This window comes from Platalea leucorodia, assembly GCF_965183815.1.
Source record: "Platalea leucorodia genome assembly, chromosome: 5".
In the NCBI taxonomy this organism is placed as follows: Eukaryota; Metazoa; Chordata; class Aves; order Pelecaniformes; family Threskiornithidae; genus Platalea; species Platalea leucorodia.
Window position 1 is genome coordinate 97,529,730 of NC_138827.1, and position 17,030 is coordinate 97,546,759.

The 17,030-nt window shown below is 38.0% G+C and overlaps 1 protein-coding gene across 4 annotated transcripts in view; it reads left to right on the plus strand.

The window, feature by feature from the left end:
* The window catches only part of ARHGAP15 (Rho GTPase activating protein 15), a 331,391-nt gene that overhangs the window by 28,418 nt on the left and 285,943 nt on the right, over positions 1–17,030 (plus strand). The window lies entirely within an intron of this gene.

Below are 17,030 nucleotides of genomic sequence, written 5' to 3' on the forward strand. Positions count from 1 at the left end.
GACTGTCTGAGCTGCCACATATTCTGACAGTTACAGTAAAAAGTTGCATTTAAGAGTACAGCCAAAACCCAAATAAAGCAAAAATGTGCTATCCTTTCTAGTCTCTGAATCTTCCACAGTTTTGGAATCAAATTTGAAAGATTGTGAAATACCCTATCCCATTTTCCCTTACTTCCCTCCACCCCCAGAGCTCTGCAAGAAAGATTGTTTTCCAGGGTATTTCATCCATGGCCAGAACTGGAAGTACTGCAGCTGTGATGAGCGAATCTGTTCTCATGACATCTCTAGCCCCAAGGCAGGTAGAAAACCCAGACGAGCATCCAAACTTTTGTGTTTATTTGGACCAAACCTGGGTTTTGGACCAAATGAGCTTCACATCAGCGGTTCTGTCATCCTTAAGAGCTCATTCTTCTTGATTGTGGTCCTGAAGTCAGACTCTTACTTTATAACCTCATTACACAAAAAACAATGTTTAAAAATTAAAGTGCCAGGTGCCAACTCTTTTCAGTAGTTGGCTACTTCAACTTTGAGCTTTCCATTTTTTATCAGCAAATGATAAACTGAAAATTCAGTGTTCCCAGTTTAGATCTTTCTCAAAATTAAAGTGTAAATCTAAAGTGGCCACCTGTAAGCACTAAAACCTGAAGACATTTGGACACAAGTTAAACAAATTGTTTAAAAAACTGCCAATTGGTTGCATCAGGTTTTAAGAACAACTTTGCAGGGAAGATCCAAAATTTGTGTTTTAACATTTCAGGCCTGATTTTCTTTCTCTGAGGGCATGATTTTTTTTTTTTTTTTTTTCTTTTAATCAAGAAATTGAAGAAGTGGGAGAAGAAATAACTGGACTGTAGATAAACTGTTGCAGAAGAATAAGGATGATAATACTACCATAAATATCTCAAAAGCATGGGAAAGGTTGGGTCAGTGGGCTGGTGACTGTGAAAAGCATGGAGGAAGTAGGGAGCCGAGGGATTTGGAGGCAGGTGGGCTGGAAGAAAAGGGGTGGGAAAGGTGAATTTGCTGCAGCTGTGTGGAGGTGTGGGCCCTGGCCGGAGGAAGGGTCATGCTCCTGGTCTGCAGTGCTGGTGCTTTGCTGGCAGCCTGGGAAAAAGCTCCTCATCTATTCTGTGGCTTAGCTGAAAGCTATGCAATGCATGTCCAGGTAGGTGTGGACTTCCACGTATGGTGGTTTGTAGAAAATCTTTAATTGCACTGAATTTGGCTGAAACTCCTAATCCTCCAGTCTTGTGGGTCGTGTGATTTTTATGGTGATCTAAACAAGAGAGACATCCTAGTACACTCTAAGCACATTACGTGCCCATGCACCACCAATTCCTTAAAAACTGCCATCGTTTTCCAAGAATCTCTTTTGGTTTTATTTTTTTTTCTTCATGTAAATTCTTTCATGGTTTTATGGCAGATGAGCCTGATTACATGAAAGTTTACCTTTCAAATACTTCCCATTTATCACGCAGTTTCCTTACCTAGAAAATCCCAACACAGTCACTGCTAATGGTTGATAAGATTTGTACCTGGTAGATTCTAAATTACATTAATGCATAAAGCCGGTGATGCCAGGCTCCCTATTGTTACAGTTATTAAAGCTGTAACTGAAATGATATCTTTCATATTGATCTTCAGCTAGCAGCTCTTATCCAGAAGCTTTGTTTCACATTAAAGACACTAATGATTGTCTCCACAAAATGAGCAGCTTAATAGTTAGAAAAAGTTAAATGGAAAAAAGAAAAAAACTTTGATAGCCACCTTTGATAGCTCTTCATTCCAACATCTCTCATAGCCACAAAGTGCAAGCCAAGCATTAATAGACCTTTTAATAAAATGACTTAAAAGAAATCAATGGGATTTCTCACAAAGCCTAATTTCCAGCAAGATATATTATTTAAATGTTTGTATTCCTTCTGAACAGCTCATGTCCTCCCATAGCTGCCAGAGTTTTTCCTGGAATTTCTCAGGGTATCTTCCTAGGGTCTTCGCTTGTTATTTTCATGGGTCTGGTTTTGATTTATTACCTTATTGAAAAATTTTTAAAAATAGAGAAAATATAAGTCCTGTACTTTTCCAAGGCTGGCAAAATTTCCTGTAGACATAGAGATCACAGCAAAGTATTTATCTGTGGGGCAGGGAGGCAGTCTAGTTACTAAGAGCCTTTTTGAGCAGTCGCAGGTACTTCGGTTCCTTGATGGACTATAAGCAGTCTTTCTCTTTCCTTACCTTCAGGGGAAAATGGTATATCCTATCAGTACAGCTCTCCAGCTGCAATTGTGATAGATATGTCTGCAAGGCAGGAGGCTTTGACTTAGGCTGGAGTTTATGGGTAAAGAGAATATTATTGCACTTGCTTTTTTTTTTTTCTCCCTGGGACTTTTGGGTAGGTTTTCTGTTAGTTTTTAGCTTGCTTGTTTGTTTTGGCTTAGGGTGAGGAGCAGCTGCAGGATTTCTTTTTGTATTTAACTAATTTTTTTTTTCCTTCCCATTTTTGGCTATGGCAGACAGTGCAACATAGGTGTTTTCCATGATACCATGTAGTGTAAGCAGAGAAATACATGTGAAATATTTATGTTCTCTGAGCTTATTTATTGTACTTAATATGTGACATCTATCTATTTAAAGACTGATATCAAAGGGAAGGACTTTTTCTGGATGGCCAGCAGCAAACCCACGAATTGTTGTATTTGGGTCAACCAAGCCGTATTTATTATTTTCCATAAACAAAGGTATAGTGTGCTGGCAACGTAGAATATAAGGTATCAAGTTATTTTGCACCACTATAAACTGTAGTTCAACTGAGATGGTACCCTATGTGTTCACAGTGGGATGGCTTTTCCCTGATAAGCTCTAGTCAATCCATGGTAATGATTAAGTCAAATACTTCATACATCAAATGTTCATATAAGAAATCATAGGGATGAAAAGAGAGAGGGAAGGGAGAGGAAACAGAATTGTATCGAGCAAAAAAAAACCCCACAAACCAACCACAGAAAAGAGTGGACTATGCAGAGGTCCGCAGCTACAAAGTATTTCCCTCTTCTCTCAATATCACATGGGTATTTAGCCCTTATTTCTGCTGCGTTTTGCCCAGGCTCCAGTAGAAGAGCCTGGGTTAAGCTAATGCAGGGACATGTTTTGGCCGCTTATTATTTATTACAATTTTAGTTCCAGGTTTCAAAAACAATTAGGGAAACTGCTTAATAGGAAAATGACTCTAATTACTTGTTAATTGAGGTTATCTGCTTCACATTATTCAAAACGTAAATTGTGTTGACACTTGTACCCAGATATGATTACTTAATAAACAGACTGAAGATACATCGTGAATGCATGCACCCCCAAAAAAGAGGCATTTTATTTTTCAACTCTGTTTTGCTCATCTGAAAGATGTTAAAAAAATATATAATTTACATTAAGCTCAGTTATAGCATGTTAGTTCAAAAACATAAATTATATGCTTCAAATAATGGAAAGATGAAGAACTGAAATTTAAAAGTAAAAGGATTTATTAAGCTTATATAGAATGTGTTCAGGTAAGGTTTACACAAAATTAGAAACAAGGTGGCATAAAGTATGGTGTTACCTCCTGAATAAATAATTTAGCTGATAAATCAAGTATCTGGACCCAAATAAAATACCAATGTTAATATTTGTTGTATCAGTATTTAATCTTGTGTTTGGTTTTGGGGATCTACAAAAAGAGGAGGAGTGCTATTTTTTAAAAAATAAACTCATTTGGGGATGAGAGACACAGGGTTCTGAACAAGATTATATTTTCTAGAACAAGGAAATTCTATAGTGGGAGAATAAAAACAAAGTATCCCCTTTCCTTGGACATTAGTGTGCTCTGGGACCTCCACTTTTTTTACAGAAATATACAATCCCTATTCTTTAAAAAGTCTTAGGCCATGAGTTAGATTTCATAGTATCCAAATGACTAAAGACATATAAGACCACGATTCCATATGATGGAAACCTCTGTATTTGCCAGCCACGTCAGTAGTGGGTAGGATCAACTGTTTTAAAGTATTCTTTTTTGGTTTTGGCGGGTTTTAAATTTTTTTTTTTCAGATGTAGGTTGCAGACATCATAATTTCCTTAGGAAAACAAAAATGTTTATTGCAGAAGGAAACCAACAAGAAAAGATGAAAGGTAACATTTTTGTTCTAAAGACTTAACTAGTGAACCTGTTGAGAAGAGAGAGATTTCACATGTGTTTCACCCTGGAATTTCCTTGTTTGAAATGAGAGAAAGGCTTCAGTTTGGGCAGAGAAGCCATGATTTCAGCCTTTGAGTCCATTTCTGTGTCTTAGACTTGGGACTATCAATTGCTAAACCATTGTTTGGAAATGTGAACCTCCACAAGCCACGCTGGTCAGGCAAGGAAAAGGGGAAGGCAGGAGAATGGGGGGGGAGTGGAAAACAGTTAATGTTTCAGATAAAAGGGGGCTAATTGCACACTTCATGGGACTATTTATTCCTTAATGTGCAAGCGTAACTCTTCCACCTTGAATTTTTTGAATTTGTATTTTCCTTAGCTAAATACCTTTTTAAGGCATTTTCTATACAAATACTATTAATCTCTCCTGCTTCAGATTTTGCCAAGGAAAAAGGGAAAGTTGCAAAGCCCACAAGGGTGGAAGTTTGAGAGCTGTGTTTGTGCCCATTAATTTTCTCTTCTATGATATTTTCCCATTTTCACTCTGTTTGACATTGAGCCTGAGCTTTGTTCCTGACTTGTAGCCTATGGCAGTGGAACGGGGAGATGAGACATCACGGAGATGTAGAGCACACATAAAAAGAGAAGATGTGTAAAAACTGAAATGACATGGCAGCTGAAGCAGCTTGTTGCTCAGCTTGGTTGCATGTTTGAGTGGAGAAAGCGAGGTAAATTGTGATATGTAAGAGAATAACACTCGACAGGGTGTATGGTTGCAAGGTATATGGATGCTCAATCATGTGGTGAGGCAGAAGGCTAAAGGACAAGCGCCTTCAGTATCCGCACAGTCTGTAGATATCCGTATGACCTACAAAACAGAGGGTGTTAGGCTCAGAAAAATATCACTTACAAAGCATATGCAAGCAATTTTAAGAAAAGCAAAGTCCATCTATACCATTTGACTACCTCTTAACCTTTCAGTAATTATTAAAAGAATAAAATTTAGGGAAAAAATTCAGCATCACAAGCTTCTGTGTGCATTTGCACCATAAACAGATGAATTCTCACAGTAGTATATACACAAACAACCATTTCCACTTCCCACTGGTTATACTTAAGCACCTATTAGTTACATGCGCCTTTATGCTAATTTTTCTGAACATTTACAACAGCCGCTATGTCTGTGCCTGAATGGATTTGTGTAATAGATCTGACGATCTTCAAATCTGGAGTACAATTTTTTAGGTCAGTCTCCGTTTACAGCGTTTTGGATATTTGAGATGCGAAGAGAATGGCCCTTTGTATGCCGACATTAGAATATTCTAAAGATTTTTATTCAGAACATTGCTTAAATTTTGTTATTTCTAGAGCCACATAGAAAATACTTTGCAAATTAGTTTCTATGGCAATGTGTCATAAATTACTGAAGAAATTATGATTTAGGGGGTTTTATCTTCCATTGTGCTCCACTTCAACACACACACACATGCTTAAACCTGCAAGAAGATATAAGCAGATATTTTAAAAATCATCATGACGCAGTATGCCAGCTTGCCTCTGCCTTTCTGAATGTATGTGCACCTGTATAAATGAGACCAATTACCCCATTTTTGATTTGGCGACCTTCCTTACAGATAAATAGATGATTGTTTAAAATGCAGTGTACTGCAAAATCAATTTCATTATTATAGCCTCTGGAAATTGTAGAGTCCAGGTAGTTTTGTTCTTTCTGTAAGACAACGTGCCATGCATTCACCATTTTATAAACCTATAGTCACTGAATCTAGGTAGTGGCAAACTGAGATGTATTGACTAATTGACCGGTTTTTGCAATGGCACCCATTATAGAGATAGACAGACCCTTTACACAGTGAAAAGCAGCCAAATGCTAAACAGTGTATAAAATCTTCCCTGTAATAAACTTTACCCAGCTATTGTATTGCTGAGGGGAATCCTGTGAGCACTGCAGTGCTGGACCAAACTGAGGCTTTTACTCTGTTCTGGAGTTTTCCAAATTCTTTAAGTTCTGAACTCTGTGCACAGGAATAATGTCTAGAATCTTGTTGTGTCTCTAATTTTAAGAGCTTAATGCCAGCACTTTTACAGGCACACTGTTAAGGTGATGCAGGTGTTAATAATGATGTAGAAAAGACAGGAACAGTCAATAAATATTTGTGGGGTTTGGTTTGTTTGTGTGTTTTAGAATCAGGTGCAATTTGCTTACAAGAAACTGATGATGAACTTTCCTAACTATTAATGACTAAGAACATGTTGAACGGCATCTACCAGTGATGCTAATTTTAGAAAAATTAACAAAATTTGGCAAAATTTTAGGAAATGTAAATAAATGTCATGCTAGAGCCTTAGAGTTTTCTGAGGTGGTCCTTGCCTGTTGATTTCAATCTTAAATAAATATTGGGTTGGCATGGAAATTACAAAAGGTTCAAAAAGGGCAATCATTGTGCTAATACTCAAAAGGGAAAATGGTGTGACTCAAAATTTTATAGGCAGATTAACGTAACAGAGTATTGGGTCAAGTAATGGAAAAATTTTTGCAGGGTTTAATTTAAAAAAATGAAGTTAGGAATATCATTGATGTCAATCATAACTGAATTAAAAACAAATTCTAAAAACCCCAACAAAACAGCATTATTTTTGATGCAAGTCTCGTTAAAAAAGGCAGCCATGTTTGTGAAGTGTAATGGAAGTTTGTAAGTCACTCAACTTAATAGTACGTGACATTCTGATTAAATATTAGCTATGTGCTGTATCAGTGAAGCACATGTTAAATGGATTAAGAACTGATTAATTTACACATTTTGGAAAGTAGTCCCTGGGGAATCATCATCAACTGGGTGAATTTTTAGAGTTGTTCTCCAGGGACTAGTACTAAGCTTGACACTAATCACTCTTTTCATCCATGATATGGAAGTAAATACAACAGTTCTAATAACATTTTAAAATAAAGCAAAAATTGATGGACTGGCAAATAGGTCTGGGTAAAGACGCTTGTGGAGAGTGATCTGGATTGCTTAATGGCTGAAAGTGCATTTTAATTTATCCAAATATATGTATATATGGGAAACACAGGCCATACTGTTCCCAGAACTAGGAACTATATTCTGAAATTTTACTGCAGAACATAGCTCCTATGGGTGTTTCAGTGTCAAAAAGTTTGAGCCGACCCTTGTAAGTAATAGTGAAGAAGGGAGATGGTTCATTTCTGCCAGTGGCACTGAGGAAAAGGAAACTAGAGTAGTGATACTAAAATAATGAAGATTATGTAAGGAAGAGGCAAAAAAAAAAAAAAGGTATTGGAGTTTAGGAAAATTGTCTTGCTAATGAAGGACCTACAGACCTCAGCATGTTTAAATTATCCGAAAGAAATTGAAAGGCAATTGATTTCCTACTTACCTACATTAAGGGACAGCATTGGGCACCAAATGGTTCTTTAATGTAGCAGAAAAAGGCAATACAAGATGAAATGTCTGGAAGTTGGACACCCACCCCCCACCCCCAAATAAAATGAGAGTTACAGTACATTTTGCAAAGACTAGTGGGAAACTATCAAGAGAATAGGTAAATTCATCATTTTTTCATGCCCTCAAATAAGAAATGGATCCCTTCCAGAGGAGATATCAAACAGAGATTTCCTAGGTTAAGTCCAGCACAGTTTGGATAAAAATATTTGTATAAAGATTTCTATAAACAGTGTCATCTTGATTCCTCATCCATGTCAAGGGGTGGAGAAGCAAAGAGATCCAGTGGCAGGTGCTGTTTGAAAGCCTTCATTGGACTGGGGATGAAAGAGGAAGAAACCCAGCACATAAGTGATAAATCAAAGCCTTTTTTCCTCCATTACATGATGTGGGTTTGTGACTTTGTTGACAGTGTGGTATATATGCATTGAAATATATACTCCAAGTTCTGTTTTCATGTACCAGCAAAGCTTCTAATAATATTTGGCTCATTTGTTTCCTTGAGGTGCCTTTTTTTAAATCTCTATTCTGTTTTAATTTTTAATATTTAATTTTTATTTTTATTTTTTTTTTTTAAATAAGGTCGATGACTTCTCTGGCAGTGCACCCAGAGTAAGTACTGCTTTTATACACTGCCCGCAGCTTGGATGGCAGTGGATGATTCTTGTTTTGTTTTGTTGAGCGTTTTCTGTTATATGTAAGGTAGGTGACTTCTCTATCAGAACAGAATGACAAAAATCAAATCAGGGGCAATTTCCAGTCTGTCTAGACGCTTCAGAAGTTTCAAACAGGATAATTCCATTTCTTCTTTTCTTTATCTGCTGTATTAGCGTTATGTGGTTTGCTGTCAGTGTAATGCCACAAGAGTAAAACCAGGAGATTCAGTGTGCGTGGATCAGAAATACGCACTTCCCACTCCTACACGTTCTCTTCAGTACACGGATGAATTTGTGGAGTGAGCACAAAAGGGAGTGTCGTATTATTTGAAATGTTTCTTTGTCTATGAAGGGCAAATAATGAAATAGTACTTAAGCAATATGGACAATAGCATTTTGCAATTGCAGTTCTTACTTTGCCAAGACACAAATGGATGACACTTTTTCTTTTTCTTCTTTTTCTTTTTAACCTGTGTGACAAAGAATCAAATCGAGAACCCTGAAGCCCTATACAAATTTGAAGAATTAATTTTGGTGTTTAAAAAAACCCAACAACCTGACCTTTGCATTAGAGTACTTTTACTGTGTCAGCAGATTTTGGCAAAAGTGCTAGGATAATAATTTTGTGTGAGATGAAGGTAAATTGCAAGTGGAGAATCCCAGAGCTGGGTAACAGTATTAGCAATCACTGCTGTCCTACCTGGTTTGCTGCAAGGTTGTGATTAAATATAAAACTGAGAAATCTCAAAGGAAGAGTAAAGAAAAGTTAAGCTTTTAAATATTATCATTCTTCCCCTAGCAGAATATCGTGAATAGGAAGCAGTCGTCCTGCTAATTGACCTTTGCAAAATCACTCATTTGCTTAAAAAGCTACTTGAAGTAGATTAGTTATTATTTTGATTATTTCTTTCATGTTAGTGTTTATAAGGGCACCTGGGAAAATTTCTTTGAAAACTTTGCTTCATTCTTTCTTCTGCTGTGTATGCACTTTAGTCCTCTGAACAATGCTAATAAGTAATACTGATTATTTTTTTTTAAGAGATTACAGGTTGTGATAATATGAGAGACTAATATGAGCCAACAGGGCTGGGAAAAAAAAGCATTCACAAGCTTACTCAGGTTATAAGGGCAAAGGGAAGGGGGAGCAGGTGGCGAGTTAGATGACCATCTAGATATTATCAATCTGACAGGTATCCAAGTGGTTCTGTATTACAGTCTCTAATTTTGATCTCTGAATAGTTTTTAATAAGATTTAGCTACGGGGTTTTCAGCCGTGACCTGTGTGTTAGATGTGCCTTCCAATCACATTAAAAATGTACTTTGTGAGAATTCCTTTACTGACAAAAACAAAGGACTTTCCATTGTAAAAGCCAATGTTTTACCTCTGTGTTGCCTGGAATCAGCAACCTAAAAGTTAGAAAGGAGGTAGTCCTAGTGGTTTTTACCCTTCAGATTAAAGTAGCTGAACTAAGCTTGGAAGTCAGAGCAAAATAGTTTTTATTCAGGTTCTTTGACTTTTGTCACTGGGTGTTCAAGCGACTTTTTTGGCTTGTGTTCCTTATAAATCTAATTTCATTCTGGAGCCAGGACTTTTTCGGCACTGGTCCTGTGAAACTTGGACAGAACGATTTGACAATATGTCCAGACCAAAACAGATCAAGTAGTCACACATGACTGATTCGGCGGAGCATGCTCAAAGACAAGACTGATGTCTCAGTGCAGCAAACAATTCTCTAGGGTAGGGACAGCACGCTCAAATCCAGTCACCCCAGAGTAAACACTAAGTTAGACGCAGCTTAAATGTGCCTTCGAGCACAGGCTTCCACTGCTGACTAGATGAGAGCCCCAAGCCAGGCTGCAAATCCAGCCATGCTGTAGCTTTTATATCTCTTTTCAGCCTGCTAGCAAGCGTCCGTAATTGTTAGAGCAGTATTGGGGTGCACTCACCAAGGGGAAGGAGAAGAAAAAAGAGAAAAACACTTGTTAGAATAATTTTGTGAATAAGTTTCATGGGTATTTGCAACTCATTTTATTAATTTTCCATTTGTGTTTCTAAGTGTGATAGTTTGTTCGCCAGAGTGTTGGCAGAAAGGAGGAGTCCTGGAAGACTCCTTTGGAAATACTCTCTGCTGCAGAGATCTCTTTGATTTTCCTCTCCCTCCTCCTTTTAAAAGTTTGAGTCGTCTAATCAAAGAGCAGAAACTATAGTATGCAACTTGTCTAATGACTCTCATATTGTGTATGAAGGACAGCTAAAGATCTATGAATGGCCTGTAAAAATACCATGAGATTTATATGCACATATGAAGTTGTTCAAATAATTTCAATTAAAATGTAGCTTATTATTTAAAGTAATAAAATTATTATTATGTGTCAATTTGCTGTTAATCAAACTATATTTGGGAAGAAAATGATATTTTAATTTTAACATTACTGCTTTGTCTTAAAATATCTGCAATAAGTTGGCTTTTGGACTTAAAGAAACAGAGACAGAAGCTTTTCTTCTCTACTGATTTTTATAAAAAGAGTCCCTTGTTACTAAGCAGGTTTTCTCAGTTGTTATTTTAAAGGGCAATGACACAAAGTAAAACGAACCCTTATTAAAATGACTTTTTCACTATACACCTTCACTGGGTGCCATTGTTTGCCATGGAATATTTTATGCAGTACGGTATATATGGAATGTGCATTGAGAGTAACCAATTTCAGATAGGTCTGGATTTGATTCACACTGCTTTCAGTATGATCTACCTTCGATTTTTATACGCTATGGCCACTGCGTGATGTGCGGTGCCCAAGGTAGTTTTAAGCTAAGTTGGGTCTCAGAAGCAGGCTAGCCTGGTAAGCAGTATAAACTAGGCTGTGCTCTGGTTCATGTGGCCATGGCTATGCTGCTCTGATGCTTGAGCCAGTTTGTTTCAAGTTAGTCTGGGTATCCCTCCACTGCTATTGACAATGTAGAGCATATTCTGACACAAGAATCTTTACAAATTCCTTGTATCATTCCATTTTGTATTTTTTTTTTCCCCAGTATATTCCCCCTTCTGCTTTGTACTTCTGGCACATGTATGTCCACAGGTGTTATTAAGTGTAGGGTAGCATGTGGTGTCCATGCTTCAGTGCTATCGCAGAGGAAGGACTTCCTACAGGAAAAAAATGATCACTTTCAGTATTTTGCAGGCTGCCCATCTAAGCCCATCATTGCCTGGCATCTACACACTAAGGGCAAGGATCCAGCGAACTTGTGAGTGGGCACCATGCCATCTGAACAGATGGGCATGGAAGTAGGCAGCCAGTAGACCATGTATGTGCATCAACTGTGGGTGTTGAGGGCAAGATTCCCAGTGGAGAATGTCCAAACAGCTGTCTGGCCTGAGCCAACATGCCTACAACCAAGCAAAAGTGCCATCCCTAAATCCTGCTGAGTTGGATTAACCTTCAAAAATAAAAATTGCTTCTGCAGTAGCATAAGGTGAGTTTTTGGCTCGTTTAAATCCGAGAGAAAGAATTAGGTAGGCAGGATAAAGAGATGCACTAACGTACAGTCCACTAGAGAGGACTGAACGTTTGTCTAGGAATATTAATAATATTTTATACAAGGGTATTTATACGGTATGCAGTAACTGATGACTTGCAGGAGTGTGACATCAATGTTAATTATGCTCTTTCTGTTAAGACGGTCCTTTCAGAAGAGACTGAGCTTTTGAGTGCATTTTGACTGTGGTGTATGTGCTGGATGGGATTTTTTAAAGGCAATTCTTTTGGATTTTTTTGCACATTTACTTACTAAGTTTTAATAATCTTTTTGCTTTCCCCTCGCCCTGAGAATACTATTCTGGGGTGCAATTTCAGGTGAGAGCTGTTGACACAGTTTGCTGTCATAGCTGAGTTCTCACATTTATTGTCTTTATTTTTCAAAGATCCAAAGGGGCCATGAAAAGATAATCTATCATTACTCTCTGTCTGTATTAAATTTGATTTTTACCTTTTATAGACATAACATCAAAGAACACATTTTTGCAGACATAGACGTCAGAGGCAAAGAACACTGAAATACTGATGTCTACTGCATTTTTGTTCCTGCTGTTTTTACTCCTTGTTTCCACTATCATTGGTGCACTACTCATCTGTAATTTTACCAAAGCACCTGCAGTAGTTAAGATAAATATATTCTAATATTGGGGTGAACCAAAAGTAACAACTGCATTATGAATAGAAAAATCTGAATAGGAAACTTATAAAAATATTATATTTCATAATATATATTTTTATGTATGGCTAGATGAATACTGTCACAGTGTGCACGTTGCTGTATTTTGTTACATATTACAGGCTGTAACAGAAAAGGCTAGTACAAATATATAAAAAGACTCACTTTAAATGTTCTTTTCTTGAATCAATGAGTATTGTATTTAATACAATTAAAGCATATTGAAGCTTTGAGACCAGGTTCCAGCCTGATTTCCCATTGGAAATCCTGAGGATTAGAGGCAATACAGCTCTTGGTCCCTTTGTGATCGCTTGATCCCCAGGTACATGAATCTGAGCGACCTGCAGTCAAATTTAGAGCAGTCTTAGGATTTCTTAAACTTCTATGCGTGGTCAGAACCTTTTGTGGTTGTCTCCTCTTCCACATATGGTTTTGGCAGTTCTCCTACTCCTGAAAAGGCTAAAAATGAAGCCAACTACATCAGCTGGGACTCCCTCAAAGCAAGGATCAATTGGACAAATTTCAAAGTCCATTTGAGTAGCTTGAAAGGAACAAAAGGGCTCCCACCCCAGGGAAAATCTGCTCCTGGGAAGCAGCAAGTCGTTAATGGAGAAAAATACCTAGTGCCTGATGCAGGCTTATCCTTGGAGTTAAAATATTAGCCCAAACTGGATATCCCAAATTTGGAGCACCCCTCCAACAATTTTGGGAAAGAAGGTGACGTAGTTTCAAACAGACCATGTTTGTAATCAAGCTCATGATTGTTTTTCTCTGATTGCAGAGAATTAGTTCATCTTAACACTGGCTGAAATTTAAACTAGAATCTGAACAATTATTTTGCTCTTATTTCATGAATGAAGCAGCTGAATAAATCGAGATACTCCTGCAGTAAAAGCACCGTGCTGCTTGTCTACGGCAAGTTCTGAAGCCAGGGAGCACGCCCACGTGATTAAATTGCCTTGATATAAAATACCTGCCTTCACAGGCTCGACTATGAAGGAGGACCCTCGCACTGTGGGAAAGGTCTATAGGATTCTGATTTATAGGGGAGCAAGAGGTCAAGGGAAGTAAAACTATTATCATTATTTTCACAGGCTCTGGAGATCTGAACTGAATATAGAGGGCAGTGTGCTCAAAGGGAGACATGCAGGGGGAATGCAACACAATCCTGCTTTCTTTTTTTTTTCCCCCACTGACTTCATTCTGCAGATTCTGCTGAGAATATGTCATATGTAACAAGCCTGTAAGGACTGTGAAGTGGTTTTCTTATTAAATGATGCATAGAGAGATTATCTGGTCTGTAGCCAGCTCACAAAAGCTCTATCCATGCAAGTTCCTATTCCCGAGCAAAGCGTTTGGTTACCGGTGTAATAACGAGTTTTCAGGGGCCTGGGGACGGGAGGGAGAGCGAGGAGCAAATAAGGGCTGGTGGGGGCAGGACTGAAACTGCACTTTGTGCCTCTCTCTCTCCCAGCAAGCCTTAGGAAAAAAAAAAAGCAGAGAGCGCTAATGTCACTTTATACTGTCTTGTAGTGTCCATTACCTTTTCTTCTGAAGAAATCTATTTGGGACAGGCAAGGAGGGAAAAAAAACCCACATGCTTCTAATGTAACCCTCTGGAGGATGGTGTTAGGAGGGCTCCACAGCAAGCCAGGAGCACCAATGGCCACAACTGCGGGCAAGGAGCCCGCTGGGACACAGGAGATTCCCCTGGGGCTGAATGGGGTCTTCTGCTGAGCTATTGCGCAGCTCTAATGCACCGAGAGCATCCGCAGCAGCAAGTCGAGGGGGAAGGGGATTGCTTCTGCTGTTTCTTGACAGCCTCCATTTCTTGAGGATGGACCAAAAACCCTTATCTGCTGAGATGACAAAGGAGCATCTCTGAGTGGGGAGCCCTGTGGGATTTTCTCAGTGCCTTTCACAACAGGAGAGAAACCATATCATAGCAGAGCTGTTTCCAAATAATTTCTATAGATAATGATGGACTTGCCATACTGCCCAAGACTGGATCTTTAAAACAAAACAAATCACTTTGAGCATGGCAGTGAGTGAAATGTTACAGGATTTTCCTTTCTCTTGCCATTGCCTAGGTGTCTTTCAAGGGATGGGGCCATTAAGAAATGCTACAATACATTTTTGTTAAGTTTCCCTATCGAAGCAGTTATGAGCTGTCACTGCAGTATGGGAGTGACTGGGAACAAAATGACCACAGACATCACTACATCAGGTATCACTCCTCCTTCTCTGTTAAGGGAATGGTTTTCACAAAAGTTTATGTGACTAGTTTGTACTTTTATTGCAAACTTTCAAGCTACCACCAGTAAGTTTGATCCGATAAAGAATGGAGTGTTCTGGCTCTGATCCAGAAAAACACTTAAGCCCATTGCAGAGTGGTTTGCTGGATCAGGTCCAGAGCAGAGCAACATGTAGTAGTAGGGGTTCAACAGTAGGGGCTTTCTCTCTTTTCTTGGGTGTTTATAAAGGAATCTCCACATACATGATTGCAGTGTGGTAGGATGAAACAAAACAATAGTTAGACTCCTAAAAACAAAGGTCAAAGCATGAACAGCGTGACAGTTTTTTTTGGTAGAAACCCAACAAAACCTCCATGAGAACCTTCTCCTTAACGGTGCAGTACAGTGATTGAAGGAAGAAACACAGGTAGATGTCATCGCAGGGTTTTTCATCCAAAGCAGACCTCTGCTGCACTAGGTGCTGCTTGTTTGAAAAAACTATGGTTTTCCCAAGCTACTTGTAGGTGACGTTTGTGGGTAAATAACCTGTGGTGAATAACTTACTTGATAATCTTGGAAACCACTTAGAAATATCGTACAATTATCTTAATTATTTAGGGATACAAGTGAATTCAGAATGATGTTTTAGGAAATAATTAATTGTCTGTACTTTGCACTAGAGCAGACTGTCTCGGCCTTCTCAGAAATGCTAGTTGGTTTTGTTAGGTTTGGTTGAAATCAAAAAGAAGTATGCTGCTTCTCATTGACTAGATGAATTAGGTTAGAAATATGCTTGTAATGGGAAATAAAATCCAAATCAGTCCTCCAAGTCTCTTTTTAAATCAACGCCACGCTATTTGAAGAGACAAGCAATGAGTTAGTCGTGATGAATTCCCACAAAAAGAGTGAGAATTTAAAGAGCAAATGGGAAACACAGAAAGAAATGAAATTAAACATCAGGTTATTGTATTTTACTTCATCAGTGTTAAAACAGCAGTTGTCAGATGGTTGTCCCTTCACGCTGGGATACCAGGCATATGTAATGGAGGCTTTGCCTTTGTGGAAAGGATGATGATGGATTAGTGCTTAGATGCTGGAATAACTCTGGTAGGAGATGGATACCCTTTAGCTAAGGGAAGGGGGGGGCTGCTGAGGCTGAATTTAACAAAACCAGACTTGCCCACAGACTTGCAAGCGCTCGCAGAGTGGATTTTTAATGCTGCAGGTGACATTGTTGCTGACTGAAGAATGTTCATCAAATCAGAAAACTGCTGATAAGCTGCCTTTCCCAAAAAGGGATCTCGCGAACTTCTCCTGTAAATCTCTGCCTTTCATCATACCCTGGGAGGTGAGGTAGAGGACTTGTGACAGATATTATTTAGGTTTTTCTTCAGCTTATTAGGGTAATCAAATAGAGCTATAAAGAAAAAAAAACCTCAAAACATCTCCTTTGTGGTCTATCTATCAAAAACTGAATGAAAGAATGAAAATAATTGTGCCTACACTTCCCTTTGAATAATATGGTACACCACTGAAAATTGTGAGTATATTGAAACATGAGTATATTGACTACTGTCACCCAGGTTCTGCTAAAAACATTTTAACATTGAACTGAATATATGGTAAAGGAAGTGATATGACTAACTCATTCAGCACTATTTGCAAAATATATTTAAGACCAAATTTTTATAACGCCTGCTGGAATTTTATAAAATCAGTCTTAAAGAATACACTGCCTCTGTTATTGCTGATTTTTTTCAAGCTGTTTTGATTCATTTTTTTAAAAGTTCTATTTCTAAACCAAAAGGCTGGTAGAAATGAGTAAGAACTTTGTTGAAGTTTCCTTTAATTCCATTCATAAGCCAAATAGTGTGGGTGTTTTTCCAGAAGAGCTTGATCTTGGCTTACATAGCTGTGGATTTTGGTTATATTTCTGTAACTAGATTCAGACTTTGGAGCTTCAGGACTTTCTTGTGTGAGATTGTGCATTGCTGGGCTACGAAGTAATGTAACTTCTTTTATTTTTGCCCTATAAGAGAAACATCTTTTTAGCAAAAAATATCACATCAAATAAGGAGGTAGGTCTATTCTTTCTCCTTATACACATGCAGTGTTCCTTAATATTTCTTCTTTGCATACAGTGAAGAGGTTTTTAAAGCACATAGTATCATCCATAATGAATGTAATATCTTTTTTCTTTTTTTTTTTTTTTTCCCCTCCTTTCATACTTCCTGGAAATCTTACTATTGTCTTCTTATTATACTACCACTAATAATTTGC